General features: G+C 35.6%; 1 protein-coding gene across 9 annotated transcripts in view; it reads right to left on the bottom strand.

The window, feature by feature from the left end:
- Nucleotides 1–14,433, bottom strand: part of CNTN1 (contactin 1) — a 402,152-nt gene that overhangs the window by 183,647 nt on the left and 204,072 nt on the right. The window contains exon 1 of one of the 9 annotated variants that reach the window (XM_032173713.2): nucleotides 7,863–7,926. The exons of the other annotated variants lie outside the window; for them this stretch is intronic. The gene's annotated coding sequence lies outside the window, so the exon portion shown is untranslated. Of the gene's footprint in view, nucleotides 1–7,862; nucleotides 7,927–14,433 lie in introns of those variants that run through there. 9 annotated transcript variants of the gene reach the window in all.

The following is a 14,433-nucleotide window of genomic DNA, read 5'->3' as shown; positions in this document are numbered from 1 at the left end:
CTTGCCATTCAGGTATAAAAGTATCTTTCATATGTTGTTCACACATTTGTTTTTCTGCTGGTGGTCTGTTCTATTGTGTTACCAGTTATCCCATCATTTGTGACTCCTCTGATCACATCCTTCAGCAGCACAGTAGAGAAGGCAGCAAGCTGAGCCCATTCCTGCTAATGTGGAAGAAACTGCCCTTATTACTTTTCTCTTGAGGCCACACCACTTAATAATTCACAGCTAGCCCCCTGACCTCCACGGACCTGAAAGTGTTGCAAAAAATGAAGTGACAGAGGCAAAAAAACTCGGACAAACATGTGTCAGTCACAGGAGCAGACTTGTTTCTTTGCAACAACTGAAATAACAGAAGGACCAGAAGCAGGAACTGGGGGTGCATTCCTGTCCTGAGGCCATGCTGTGCTGGCCAGCTCCCTGAACGTGTCAGCCTTCAGAGCCCTGTGACCTCTTGTGCACCCAGCCAGGCAGTATGCCAGGTACTGCTGCTGCTGCTGCTGCTGCTGCATCTCACAACCTCACACAGCTCTGTGGGTCTCCATGACTGATGGATCCCTGACATGGACTGGCACTCTGTTAATTTCCAGGAGAATTCACCTTCTGTTCTCCAGCATCCTTTACTAAATCTCTTACACATATTTTAAAACAACAACACTTCACAGTACAGTAAGGCAAGGCAGTATGAAACATCTTCGTCTTTCTTTCTCCTTCTCTCTTCCTCTACTTGTCATTCTTCTGCCCTCTTCCTCTTTCCTTTAGACAACACTAGGGTTTTCTCATTTGAGAAATCTGTCCTATATCTAGATATGCATTTTTCTGCTGGACAGACCTCCATCTAGCTCTTGTCATGTTTTATTCTGGTGCTGTATAGTCCAAATAAATTATTATAAAATGCTTCAACAATACAGTAGCAACTATTATTTACAAAGAATTTAGTACTGCTATGTAATGAGAGTGTGTTCCATCATGACAAATGAAACTAGTTTTTCATTGCACTGATGATTAGACAATCATTTACATTGACAGATAACATCACAGGAATCTTGAAGAAATATTCATATATATCAGCAAATGATCATATCACTTTTACAAAAAAAAATTTGGGCACATCAGGCACAAAAATAAATGTGCCTTTATCCATAAATTGTACCTCTATTTCAACCTTGTGAAAGTTCATTTTTTAAAAAAATATTTAACCTAAAATTTGATGTTGAACAACATTCACTACAAAGTTCTATTTCCAAGAGATTATCAGAAGCTTATTCAAGTTAAGCACATATTATTCTAGGCAAAAAGACACCAATATCTCCTACTATACAATTCAAAACTGAGGGACAATTTCCTCTCAGACTCGATCTGAAATTCTGCCTCTGCTGCTCAAGTGCCTTAATCTTCTGAGGTGTCAGTCTTTAAAATGAAGATCCAAGTTCCTACTAAGAGTATTATTGTGAGGTTTAGGTAATGCATGTATATGGATATGTGTGTGTGGATGTAAAGCTTTGCAACATCTGTACATAAAAGTGAAATGCGTGAATTAATACATGAAATTTTCTGGAAATAAAACTAATTTTGAATTTTAAAATTGCTACCCCTTTAAAAGGGGATACTATACAATTAAATGCAAAGTCAAGTAAGCACTTTCATAGAAATATTATCTCTCTCCAGTTAATTTTTGGATTATTAAATACAATTTAAATATAGGTGATGAAACTCCCTTTAACTGACTAATGGTATGTTTTAGATTAGCCTCACGCTGATTTCTTTACACTCTATAAACAAAAGTCTAACCATATTCTACAAAGTCATTAACGATGTTTAAACAGCTTGTTGCGGTGGTCAAATACATTTCATAAAAATTTCTGAAGACCATATTGTTCTAAGCCAAGGAATACAGTACACACACAAGGAGAATACCCCCTTTTCTGCAAATGATTACAAACTATCCTTCCATTGTCAGAATAAAATATGTTATTCAATGAGCAGGTAGAGCTGCATTGGTCTTCAGATGGCAACAGCGTTAGCCCCTCAAACAGCCTGTCACTTGAATGTGTGTGCCGTATATATGAAAGAGGAGCAACACAACATATTCTAAAACATCTCATGATATGTAGCATCCCCAGAGTGTCAAACATTCCAACCTTCACTTGGCACACTTACTACAATAATTCTTGAACTTTAGTATGCCTACAAATTACTTAGGAAACTTGATTAAAATCAGATGCTTGAGCTATTTCCACAGAAATTCTTATTATCTTGCGATTTACTCAGGAATCTGTCTAATTAACAAGTGCACCCCAGTGGTGTTAAGTGGACCCTGGACCACATTTTGGGAAACACTGACTTAGTGTTATGAAAAATATGCTAATTTTTGAATATAAAAAATCCTTTTTATGATCTAGATCAAGAATAGATTTTAAATATCTTTTTAAAAAACTAATAAAACATAGAGCATTTAAATGCGTCTAGAATAAAAGGATTCAAACCCTGGCTGTATTACTAGCTATGCATCTTTGCGCAATCTACATGATCCCTATTAACTCAGTACAGCTCTAGAAATGTGAGAGATTTGGTCAGGATCAGATACGAAAATGTACCAGTTAGTGGCTTATAAGATTTTAAGCAGATATGCTTGTTACTTCCTACTGCATTTATGTATCTGAGGTTACTGTGTCACCTTCAGTACTCCCATTCATTGCCTGGCTCCCTTCAATCTCTTCTACACAGATTCTTCATGTAAATCATCGACAACAGAGCAGTTGTCAGTTTCACATCCCCTCATCCTTTGCAACTCCTACTAAAACCTGCCTACCATGTTTGATCTTTCCTTTAATATTCATTTAATATTTTAAGCAGCAATTATTTGCCAAATCTAAAATATAGCTTTGCCCTTGAGTAATAAACTGATTCTTATTAATATACTGACGGGAAAGAGGTTGAGTGGAATCTCATCAATACATTTGTGAGTTCTAAATCTTGCGCCTCTTTTGTTCATTGATTGAATCAGTAATTCTCAGCATTGCTGATAAGCAAGAAATAATATCACTTGATTTGTTCATTATTACTATCTCCATTTTCCATTAGCATGTCAAATTTTGTAATTCTAAGTAAAATAACTGTGTGGAGTTGGTACCTTATCAGTTCCATGGGCAAGATAGTTTGGAATCAGCAGGGCTTTTCTGCATTTTCTCAAACTTTACAAGGCACCTAACCCCACACACACACACACACACACACACACACACTTCCAAAATGTAGGACAAAAATCTATGTGGGCCTTCCTATTTTTGCTGCCACCTAAAAATGATGGTTTCCTGAAATTCCAGGGAATACGCATGGCTGTAGCAATTATAGTCCTCTGTGACACCATGGGCTTAAATTATACCAGTAAAAATATATGCCATAAATATCACAAAGTTTCACTATTTTTACATTCCTCTGCTTGCATTACATCATTTCAAAAATAAATGAGCAATTAATTTAATTATAAATCCAATTATCTAAAAATGTAAGCAGTCAGTTCTGTAAAATGCATGCCGTGCTGTCAGCACTTAATTAACATCCATATCTGTCAAAGCCTTAAGATTTTTTCTCCTCAGCAGCCATTTCTAGAGATGGACTGACTTAAAGGGATTACAGGGATTGCTGAAATACAAATAGCTAGTAACAGAGCACACAGCAAGGGTTTGACATCTTCTATTCCGTTCAGATTTAAATCCCTTATTGTTTATTACTTAATTTTTTAAAAGATACTTAGTATCTGTCTTTGCTTTAGATTATTAAAAAAACAGTATTTTGCATATTCAATAATTAACATATTTTTCATAAGAATAAGTCAGTGTTTCCCAAACTGTAGGCCAAGGGCCACCTACATTAACAGCATTTGGCATGTGATTGTTAAGATCGATTTCTGAGCAACTCTTGAAGAACAGTCTTAGTATCTGCATTTTAATCAAGTTTTCCAGGAAATTTGTGGGCATACTGAAGTTCAAGGATTGTTGTAGTAAGTGTGTGAAGTGAAGGTTGGAATATTTTCATTGCTCACAGAGAACAATGTATAGGTATCTATGTGCATGCAAATGTGTTCTAGGGCCACATGTTCAGCCAACACATCTCTAAAAATTAGAAGATGCATATTTAATAGTCTGTCTCTTAAAATTATATCTATAGTATATTTTGTGTGGCATTTGGTCTACATGATAAATAAATATCCTCTATGTCTACATCTGATTTATTTTGCCGTATCATAATAAACAAGGCATTCTGATGTATTGCTTTGACTAATAACTAGAAGGTTTCTGACTTTTATATGAGACTGTCTTATTGGACTATAATGACCTGATTGAATGTGTTTTAACTACCATTGTTGCTCAACTGCAATTCAAACCGATCTGAGATTGGTAGACTACTACAAAAGAAATATGCTTTGTGATACCTGTGAATCATATCTAAAGATCCAAAGTAGAATTTTGAATTTAATACAGCAGAAAAAAATCCTATGTCAGCAAGACAATGTCCAAACTCCTTTCTCTTTTGCTCTCACATATAAGCATAAAAGGATAAGACCTGTAAAGAAACAGTGCCAGATCCAAGAGCTCACTCAATGTACCCTGAGAGTTTTAAAGACTTCCTGTGCTGTAATATTCCCTTTGTATGGCCTTACTCCACTATGGAGATGCCCACATCTAATAAAAAGGCTTCATCACTGCTGCCACTGTGCTTTCTGAGGTTCCACTCTAAGTCGTTCTACCTAACACTGCTGCATAGGATTATGGTGCTCAAGGCTGCTCCATGCTGCACAGTATCTGAATATCTTTGTTAAAATATCAGGTATTTATTCCACTTCACAAATCTAAAGGTACACAAAACTTCTGAGTGTCTTCTGACACGAGACCACCCCTGAAGGGAGAATGAGACTGATGATCTCATAACTCCTATTAGCTGCTGTTCAGGATAAGAGATGTCAATACGGAAGGTACAGTCCTCCTGGGAGCATGATGTAATCATTGACATTCTGTTTTTTAGATAAAAGAGTCATTGAATACAGGTCATTGTATCAGTACTTAAACTGATAAGTGATTCATACCAAAATTATTTAGGCCCTTATTTCTAGAAAGAACATAAGAGAATTTTATGTTAAATTCACTTCAATTCAATTCAAACTGTTCAAGTATTTACATTTGAAACATATATAAGTTAATCTCAATGATTGTGCAATTTAACCATGCAGACAGCTGTTTTTATTCAAAACCTGTTCAAAGACCAAGAAATGTATCACATTTTCTTTGAAGAATATAGAACAAAGTAATCCTATAAGGGTAGATGAATGGTAATTTAAAATTATTTATTAATTTATTCCATACTTTTATTTTTTTTTTGAGACGGAGTCTTGCTCTGTCACCCAGGCTGGAGTGCAGTGGCGCAATCTCGGCTCACTGCAAACTCTGCCTCCCAGGTTCACGCCATTCCCCTGCCTCAGCCTCTCCGAGTAGCTGGGACTACAGGCGCCCGCCACCACGCCCGGCTAATTTTTTGTATTTTTAGTAGAGACGGGGTTTCACCGTGGTCTCGATCTCCTGACCTCGTGATCCGCCCGCCTCGGCCTCCCAAAGTGCTGGGATTACAAGCGTGAGCCACCGCGCCCAGCCCATATTTCTTAAATATCTACCATGTCCAGACATATTGTAGCAGTAGCATAAGTACTGGTAAATCAAAAATATTTATTCAGGGAGGGAATTTCTAAATTACAAGCTCCTCAACAGCAGATTATCGCATTCCTTTTTCTATACCCCCCACGTTACCTAACATGATGCCTAACACATCAAAGATACTCCATTAAAATTTGTTGAATATGTTTATTGAGAAATTACTAAAAACAAATTATTGTTCCATATTTGGCAAGCAGATGCAGGAGGAAGTAGCAATAGAGAAAAGAGAAAAATAAAGGTCAAATTCAGAGACCGTTGAAGAATAAGCATGGCTAGGGCATATACTCATGAAAATATTTGAGAAAGAGAAGTGTGTTCAAATCATGGCACCTTAAATGCCATGTGTTGAACTTTTGTTTCTTTCACAGAGAGTTGTTGAATAGTTCTACAAGAAAATATCATCATAATATTTAACCCTAAGTGCTTTGGTTTATGAAGGCTCTGCTCTTCTGGCTCCTTTTAAAGGTTTCATTAACCAGAACAGATACTGGGGAAATTACCTGGCTACCTTAACCTGGTGCCCCCAAACCATTGAGGTTTCAGACTTACATTCACAACATGGCCTTGGGCTATACAGAGAGCTTTGTTCATTTTTATTCAAATTTATATCAAATATGAATCAATTTGTCAGTAGGGCAAGGGTCAATGCATGCCTCCAGTCATATGAAATTACAGAAGGAGATGTGGATTATACAAAAACTGGTATCTAAAGGAAAGTGATTCTCTAGTTTCTGGTATCGTTAATTATTCTCCCTGAATGTAAGCAACTATTTCCTTGTATCAAATCCAGGTCTTGTCAATCAATAAATACCTCCTGAGTACCTACTATGTGCAATGCTTCATACAAGCCCCAGTTAGTAATAGCAGTAGAAGCAAATTCTCAAACTTCAAAAGCTTAGCGCCTAGTTAGGCACAAGCTTTAGAGAAAACTTGATGGATCTACCTTTTGATCCCTTCCACCAAGAGGAAACAGTCTAAGCATTTATTATTGTAAAGAACATACATCCAAATCTCTGAAGCTTAGTGAACAATACAAATGTCAATTTGACCTCCAAAAACTATAATTCTCTTACTATACTCTCTGACTCAAAATTTACCAATGATACACCATCATTTCATCAGTCATTCGACAATTATCTATTAAATAGTTTTATGTGTTAGGCATTATGCTAGGCAATAGAAATTAAAAGATACACTTCACAATTTTTAGCTTAGTAGTCAAGATATATGTACTGCATCTTCCAACTTCTAAGTCAGCCTTTGTTTTAAAAGCCTAAGTATTAACTCAATTTTCATCTAAACAAATGATGTAGCTACTATTATTAGCTTCAGTTTGTAAATGAGAAAATAAGAATTTCAACTCTATTTCAGGATCCAGATTAAATTTTATCTTTATAGGAAAGTGTCTCCTCAGGCAACCTCCTCCTCTGAGGTCTTCCCCCTCGTCAAAAATCTTCGAGTTGTCCTTTGTCTCACCTACTGATATCTTATTATATTCTTGCTTACTTTTTAAATGCAAGGCCACTTCCAACTGAATATTGGGAAGCTGAATTAGAAAAAATTTATTTGAGGACAACTTAAAAGGTTGAGGAAAGAAAGTATTTTGGAGAAGGATTTTCTTTGTTGAAATTTGGTGTTTCTGATATGTCTTAATGGACAATAAATATAACAGAATATCCAATATAAAACTCTTCTAGGAAATCTGAGCCTATGTTCGTAGCATTTTAGATGTTTATATTAACAAAAGGCAGTGAGGCTGAGAGACAAGGGTACAGAATGTGAGTCTAGTCAGAACTGACGCACATGGCTCAGTGGATTTAGGCAAGCCATTTCAGTGTTTGTACAATGGGAATAGTAATATAATACATACTTCTGATAATTATATAAAAAATGTACATAAGACACCTGTGATCCTTTCTCTTTACCCCTAACTACACTGTAAGTTTCTGAGAGAGAGGAAAAAAAACATACCTTATACATATCTTTAGATTCCTAATGGGGCTTAAATACTTTGCACAGTGTGTGATTAATAAATGTATGTGCGTAAGTGTAAGTGTGTGTCAGCATGTGTGTGTGTGTGTTCAGAAGATTTAGGTGTCTTAGAATAGCGCTGATAATTAAAAGAAAAACACCTATGAACATCTATGCAACTACCTTCATTAAGAAATCTTGAAGCAGCCGGGCACGGTGGCTCACGCCTGTAATGCCAGCACTTTGGGAGGTCGAGGTGGGCGGATCACGAAGTCAGGAGATCGAGACCAACTTGTCTAACACAGTGAAACCCCATCTCTGCTAAAAAAAAAAAAATACAAAAAAAAAAAAATTAGCTGGGCGTGGTGGCAGGCGCCTGTAGTCCCAGCTACTCGGGAGGCTGAGGCAGGAGAATGGCGTGAACCCGGGAGGCGGAGCTTGCAGTGAGCCGAGATCGCGCCACTGCACTCCAGCCTGGGCGAGAGACTCTGTCTCAAAAAAAAATATTAAAAAAAATAAATAAATAAAAACAAATAAAAATCTTGAAGCACAAGAATTACTATTAAATGGTTAACATTGGTGCTATGGTTTGCTTGTGTCCCCCAGATTTCATGTCTTGGAAACTTATTCCCTAACATGACAGTATTTAAAGAGGAGACCTTAAAGAGGTGATTGAATCATAATCCATTCATGGATTAATGGATTCATGGGTTATCATGGGAGTAGGACTGGTGGCTCTACAAGAAGCGGAAGAGAGACCTGAGCAAACACCCGAGCACACGCAGTCCCTTCACCACATGATGCCCTGTGTTGCTGCTGCCACAGGACTCTACGGAGTCCCCACCAGCAAGGAGACTCTCACCAGATATGGCCCCTCGACCTTGGACTTCTCAGCCTCCATAACTGTAAGAAATAATAAATTTCTTTTCTTTATAACTTCCCTGGTTGCAGGCGTTTTGAAGCAATAGAAAATGGACTGATAAAATTGGACTGAGGATACTTCCATGCATTTCTTTTTCTTTACTTTGTGAAACTATGGTTATCTATTTAGGAGTTAGCATATGTTCTACAATTTTCCCAGGATGACTATGAATACCAAATAAGATAATATATGAAAGCACCTTTGCAAGTTAAAAGTAGTATAAAAATGGACTATACTATTATAAATAGAGGCTTCCATATAACTGATCATCAATTTAACACTTCATAAAACTTAAGCTTACTATAAAACAGAAACTTGAGTCGCAGTCTTTGAAATCTATTTCCGGAATTATCTTGAGGCCAGACTTTCAAAACCCTTTTATATGGAAATTTATTAAAGAAAAGAATCATTCTATAATGTTCTTTCCCCTCTTCTTTATTCCACTGAGAAGTTAGAACATTTATCAAATAGGCCAGTTCAAAAACCCCTAATGGCTAGCTGCCAAGACTGAATTTATATGGACCAAATTCTCTAGAAATGATACTATTAAGTGTGAATTTCCAACAAATTCCCCTCTCAATTGTAATAAACTCATTGAGAAATATTTTTATTTCTTAGAATTGATTTCTTCATAAGTCTTCATGAAGTCAGCATTATATGTTATCTCTTTTACGGGAAGGGAAATGAAATATACTCAGCTAATAGATAAAAAATTAAATAAAAAGTTAGGTATTAAAAGACAAGGCATTGGGAACTGGAGAAAAAATGGGTCTCTAGATGTCTTGAGAATATAATGGCATAAAATGAGAGAAATATTTTTCCTGTGACATATTTTATATGCTATTTTCAGAGCAGTTTTAGACTTAAAGAAAATTGAACAGAAAGTACAGAGTTTCCATATATCCCTTCTCTCCTGCATAGTTTCCCCATTAACATTTTGCATTATTGTAGTAGATTTGTTACCATTGATGAGCTAATATTAATACATTATTATTCACTAAAGTTCATAGTTTAAATCAACATTCACTCTTCATGTATATCTGCTGTGGGTTTTAACAATTGGGAGGAAGGATACAATAGAGCTTATCTTTCAAGATCTAGTGACTTCTTCAATGCGGTGAAGTTGCCAGTATCACTTGCAATGTAGGTATGTAAAAGCAATCATTTGCTTAGCAAATAAGAAGCTGTTATATAGGTAATTTTATTTGTTTTAAAATCTTTAAAGGTCCTAGGGATTTAACAGATCCAAGAAATATGGTTCTTGGCTTCAAGGAGGGTATGAACCAGTGAAAGATAAGCAGACTGCGTAGTACCTGTAGAGATATTGGAATAGACAATGAGGAAAAGGGAGGAATTCAGGAATGAGTGTTTGCCTTTTGGGGTGGCTATTAGGGTGTTACATATTGCTATTCAACAAAGGGGAACACAAGTTTTGATGGGAAAGTGAGTTGACCAATAATTTAGATTTGAACATATTGTATTTGAGTTTCCCATTAGACATTCAAGTGGAGATACTAGGTAAACATTTGAATAAATAAGACCAGAATGTAGAGGTCAGACAGGAGTGGGGGATAGCTACTTGGAAGTCATCTACATATTGATGACATTTGAAGCCCAGTAATAGAACCTCCTATCAATTTGTTTTATGCAATGAACAAAATGGAAGGAAGAAAAAAGAAGCGACAGAAATATAAATCTGAAATTATTTTGTTTTTCCTTTGCCATGGCTCTCTAACTAAAAGAAACAAAATAAGGGGAGGAAGCAGTGAGAGCTCTGTCTATTGGCAGCCATGAAGCTGTTTGTTCTCTTGGTAGATTATTTACTTTCTTTACAAGTTTAGAAGAGATACCTTTGATCTAAAGGTATCTCTAAAAAGAGATACTTTTTGATCTAAAGTTCCTGCCAAGGTAAAACATTTCAAAAAAATTGCTTCCTGAGTGTTTTCAGGATTGGAGGAATATCACTACAATAGCTGCAGTTTCTTAGAATAAAGATATTAGAAATTTGGAGGTTGAAGAATGCAGAAATTTGTCCTCTTTTATTTTTGTGAACTAATTTTGAACATATAATGTTTGTTATAGCAATTTAAAGACATTTAGTTTTTTTAATAAAGTATCAATTTTGAGTTTGATATGTCCAAATTTCTATTCTTAAATTTTAAACTATCATTGACATTCTAAGTGATTTTGATTTAGCGTGAAAATTAAACTCCTAACATGACTATGCAGAGTGATATAATTATCTACCTAGTTAGGGTAAAGAGGAAGGTTTTCCATTTAACCAGAAAACTTTAGGTGAAAGGCAATATACTTACTTACATTTTATGTGACCATGCATTTTTTATTTGTTTGAACTGTATCTGAAATCATTACATCAGAATGTTTCTATTTAATATTTTTGGTATTTTAATAAATATTTTTATGTTTTCAACTCAATCATGCATTTGTTTATTCACCCCCCAGTTTTCATTTTTCTTGAGTTCCATTTGTTTTGATTAATGTATCTTGAATTTCGGGGAAGAATTTGTAATCATTGATATTGTGCTGAACTGAATCTCTCTGACTGAGCACTCCAGCAGAAACAAAAAGCACCATGTTTTGACCTTTACATTTCTCTTAACATACACTGTATAATGAGATGTTAGCAAATCACCCTCCAACCCTGTCAGCAAAAAAATTACAAAGTTTCAGGTTTCAAATCTCTTGCCCTTGCAGAAGTGGACTTCTCTTCCGGAAGCTGTGAGTATATAGTTCTTGAATAAGTTATGTCCTGAAACATGATTAGCATTTCTGTCAAAGCACAATATCTTAACTGAGTCAGGTACTATTTCTGATATGCCGGTAATAATGATTGTTTGGCTATGGTTTTTCATCTCTTGTTGTGTCTCCTTCTTTGGGAATGATTCCATTTTGTTTTCTGTAATTAATATTTTTATTTGAATAGGAGTCAGTAACCTAATACAGCCTCTCATGGAAAAATCCTAATGTGGCTGGGATTTAGTGTTTTTCTGAGAATGAGAAACTTCCTGGATTCATCTGGAATACACATATTATTTTATGAAACAAAAAAAAAATCCATTGAGAGCAACACTTTAAGGGGTATGCAGAGTAACAGATTTTAGACCCTGAGAGAAGCTCATTTCCACTGTAGCTATGTCTTTCTTACCACTTTCTGCTATTCGCATCTAATCTATACATCATTCACCTTCAGACAGGCTCACAATACAGATTCTTAGTGGTAGATCTTTGCTCAGCCTTAACAGCCAACTAGTTATTTGACCAAAACTAAGGATAGCAAAGAGGATAAACGTTTTAGATAGGGCTCTAGTATAGAAGAGTTCAAATTATTCTTTCCTTGAACACAGATTTAGGTAAAACACAAAGATAAAAACATAGTGAGGGAAATTCAAAATTGTCAAGATACCAGTTCTCCCCAACTTGATCTATAGATTCAATACAATTCCAGTCAAAGCTGCAGCAAGTTATTTTGTTTACATGACAGTGATTCTAAAGTTTACACAGAGAAGCAGAATGGTCAACAAAATATTGAAGAAAAAGAGCAAAGCTGGAGGACTGACACTGTCCAAGCTCAAGATTTAAAGCCATAAAGACCATAAAGCTATGATCACCAAGATACTGTGGTACTGGTGAAAAAAACAGATACATAGATCAATGGAACAGAATAGAGAGTTCAAATATAGAACCATATAAAGATAATCAACTGACTTTTGACAAAGAAACAAAGGCAATTTAATGAAGAAACAGCCTTTTCAACAAATTATGTCAAAATAACTGGACATCCATGCCCAACAACAAAAAAATTTAGATACATACCTTACACTCTTCACAAAAACTAACTCAAAATGAGTCAGGGACCTAAATTTAAAATGCAAAACTATAAAACTCTTACAAGGTAACCTAGGAGAAAGTCAAGGTGACCTTGGGTATGGAAATAACTTCTTTGGTATAGCAATAGGGGCAGAATCCAAACTTCTTTGATATAGCAATAAAGGCAGAATCCATGAAAACCAGAATTGCAAAGCAGGACTTCATTAAAATTTAAAATTCCTGTTCTGCAAAAGACACTGTCAAGAGAAGGAGAAGACAAGCCTTAGGCAGGGACAAATATTTGTGAAAACATCTGATAAAGGAGTGTTATCCAAAATACACAAAAATTCTTAAAACTTAAAAATAGGAAAACAAACAACTCAACTAGAAAATGGTCAAAATTCCTGAAGAGACATCTCACCAAAGAAGATAAACAAATGGCAAATAAATATATGAAGAGATGCTCAACATCATATATCATCAGGCAATTGCACATTAAAATGGTAAAAAGATATCACTACATACCAATTCAAATGGCAAAAATCTAACACCAAATGTTGTTGGTTCCTGCTGTTCCATATCCTCAGTAGCATTTGATGTGGAAGAACAGGAACTCTCATTTATTACTGGTAGAAATGCAAAATGGTACAGCCACTTGGGAAGAGAGTTTGGCAGTTTCTAACAGAGTTAAACATATTCTTACCATATGATCCAGCAATCACACTCCTCAGTATTTACACAGAGAAGTTGAAAATGTATGTCAGTACAAAAACTGGCACAAGGATGTTTATAGCACCTTAGTTAATAATTGCCAAAAATTGAAACCCATCCTTTAGTAGAGGAATCAAAATATAACCTGTGGTACAACGAGGCCATGGAGTATTATTTAGCACTAAAAAGAAATGAGCTGTCAAACCATGAGAATATATTAAGGAAACTTAAATGCATGTTACTAAGTGAAAGAATTCAATATGAAAAGACTATATACTGTATGATTTCAACCATATGACATTCTGGAAAAGGTAACACCACAGAGACAGTAAAATAATCAGTGTTTCCTAGGGGTTAGCAAGGAGGGAGAAATGAATAGGGAGATCACGAAGCTGGAATGCAGTGGCAGAGAAGAGTTTTAGGGCAGTGAAACTATTCTGTATGATACTATCATTATAAATTCATCCAAATCCATAGGATGTACAACAGCAAGAGTAACCCTAATGTAAACTAAGGACTTCAGCTGATAATAATGTATCAGTGCGGGTTCATCGATTGTGACAACTGTACCACTTTGGTGCGGGATGCTGATAGTGGGGGAGGCTATGAGTGAGGAGACAAGGGGTATATGAGAACTTGCTGTTATTTCTGCTCAACTTTGCTGTAAACCTAAAACTCTTAAAGTCTATTAAAAAATAACAAAATTATAGGGAGGAATAAAGTACAGTGGGGAGTCACAGGAAAGGTGATATTCGCTCTGTTTAAAAATGGCCTTAGAGATAGTCCATATCTAACACTATTCTCAGAATATACCACTCATGTATCTGTATTTCTTTTTTATTGATAATATCCGTATAGTATTAGAGATTAATATCCCATGGATAGGAGTCTAGTAAAGGAAATAACTCATTTATAGAACACCCACTATTTCAAATAACCGGTGGTTTACAAATACCTTTAATCTTCAAAATTACATGTAGGTAACTATTATTGACTCCAAATAACACATCGAGAAATGAGGTTTAGAGAAGTCAAGCAGCTTGCCAATGATAATAAATGGCGGTACCTGTCCCATAACATCTTCATCCTCAGCATAATGCCCGTCTTCATGATTCTTCTCATCACTGGAGTACATATGATAGGTAAACTGCCACGATCACTGCCAGTTCTTTATGGGAATTATCTTTTTTTAATACTCATAATAATACATCGAGATTTATACCATTTGTGCCTTTCTTTAAGGATGAGTATTACATTTTATGATTAAATAATTCTCAGTGTCTGAATTACTGA

The sequence above is a fragment of the Hylobates moloch genome, unplaced genomic scaffold (assembly GCF_009828535.3).
Source record: "Hylobates moloch isolate HMO894 unplaced genomic scaffold, HMol_V3 SCAFFOLD_13, whole genome shotgun sequence".
Classification (NCBI taxonomy): Eukaryota; Metazoa; Chordata; class Mammalia; order Primates; family Hylobatidae; genus Hylobates; species Hylobates moloch.
The sequence above is the reverse complement of the archived record's forward strand: the minus strand, read 5'-3'. Positions and strand labels throughout refer to the sequence as shown.